The following is a 1,967-nucleotide window of genomic DNA, read 5'->3' on the forward strand; positions in this document are numbered from 1 at the left end:
CATTCTGTGAGAAAATTCTATCTTGACTAGTGGAATGAAAAGTTACGGCCCTGGGGAGGAAAAGATGGTGGTGGTGGGATAGCTTACCTGTTATCTACTTGATAGCGGGCCTAATTTCTCCAGAGCCTGTTTGGATTTACAGAAAACAAGAGTCTTTCCAGGGAGAATAGTATTTCAAACAGTGTCTGTGAAAGCCCCAAAGACGTGTGGCCTAGAACTGGTGCTGCGGGGGCAGTGGACCGAGAGCCCGGCTGCTGCCCCTCTGCTCCGCCACCATGTTCACGCGGAGGCCACGTTCTCCTAGCCAGTGACTGATGCGGGGAGTGGGGTGGGTACTCATGCTGGCCTATTCCTACAGGATGTGGAACTCTTCTTCCTGGCAACTTTGGCTCCAGGATTTCCCATTAGCCTGGCTGAAACTTTCTCGGGACTGCGTCAAGCCTGAGGTGGTTCTTTCCCATCCCTCCTTCCTTCCCCTCCTCCTTTCCCAGGTGTCCCTGCCGAATCATGGTCTGAAAGCCCTCCCTTGCCTTCTCCTGTTCCTCCTTCTTTAGCCTTGACAGACATTTCCCCCAATAAATCTCTTGCAAATCTAATTCTCTCATGGCCCCTGCTTTGCAGAGAACATACACACAGCGAGGATGGCGTTGATTCAGTCCCAATTCTGGCCAATAAAATTTTGAATGAGATCACATTGGAAATATTGCAGGAAGTAGTTGCAGTTTATTTGAAGTTCAGCAGCAAAATCATTTGTTCCCAACCAGTTTATTTGGAAGCTTGCAGTTTCAGTTCAGTCTGGTATTTGAAAGCTTTGCATGTTTCACATTTATTTGTACACTCCACCAAAGGGCATTGTTTAGCAGTCTATGCAATGCCTTAGATTTTCATAACAGTTTAGAGTTCAAACCTAAACTGTTACCTAGTTTAGGTAACAGTGTTACCTAGGGTTGCTAAGTCTCTCTGGTTTCCTGAAGTTCCCTGATGACTTTAGAAACTCTGCTTAGGCATTCATTCATTAATTCAGCAAGGATTTACTGAGCTGCTACAAGCCGCCAAGCACTGTCTTGGCCCTGGAGATGCAGTGGTGAACTGACAGATAACGGCCCTGCCACAGTTTTGTGGTTCCTAAAGGATAGTTTCCTCTCCTTTCCCTGGGATGCTGGGGAGCTCGCCGAAAGAGGCCTTGATCTGATTTGGAAAGTAGACTTTCCTCAGTGGCACGGTTCTGAGGAGGAACGGGGTACCATCCTAGCAGCAGACCCCTAATCTGGCACTAGAAGTGGGAGATGTTTTCTGCATGACCACACATCTTCCCGTTTAACATATGTTATTCCGGCATAGCTATCCATGATGCCCCCTTTCACTCTCCGAAATGTCCTATTTGGACCATAGATTATACTGACCACTGTAGTGGTCGCACTGAGCCCTCCCACTCCCACCTCAGTTCTAGAATGGGAGAGCAGTGCTATAACAGGTGGCACTGTTTTTCCCTCTGTGCGGCTCTGAAACAGGCAGAGGTGGGGTGTTTCTGCCCTGTTCTCGGAGTCCCTGGGCCTTTACAGAGTTCCTGCCTGAGACCGCTGAGTCAGCGAGAGCTGGGGGCTCTTCGCCCCAAATGATCTTTCCCTGCAAGGTCCAAGAAGTCCTGGGAATAACCAGCCAGGACTCTCTCCCTAAATGTGGACAAAAATGTATTTTCAGAGAGTGAGGCTGTGTCTCTGGGAATGGCCGAGGCTCCGGGGTGAGTCACTGTGAAATCCCTCCCGGGGTGAGCTGGAGCTTCTTGGGTCTGTTTACGATCATGCATTCCGAATAAACCTCCAAGCGTCAGGAAACGGCCTCAGTGCACATTATGCTGGGCAGAATTTACTGCCGGGGCTGGAGGGAGCAGTAACCACTATTGGTCAGTACACTGGTCTCCAGCTGTTACTCCTCCGAGCTGGGAAAGATCAGAAATGTGCTGAATT

Source organism: Lagenorhynchus albirostris, chromosome 1 (assembly GCF_949774975.1).
Source record: "Lagenorhynchus albirostris chromosome 1, mLagAlb1.1, whole genome shotgun sequence".
Classification (NCBI taxonomy): Eukaryota; Metazoa; Chordata; class Mammalia; order Artiodactyla; family Delphinidae; genus Lagenorhynchus; species Lagenorhynchus albirostris.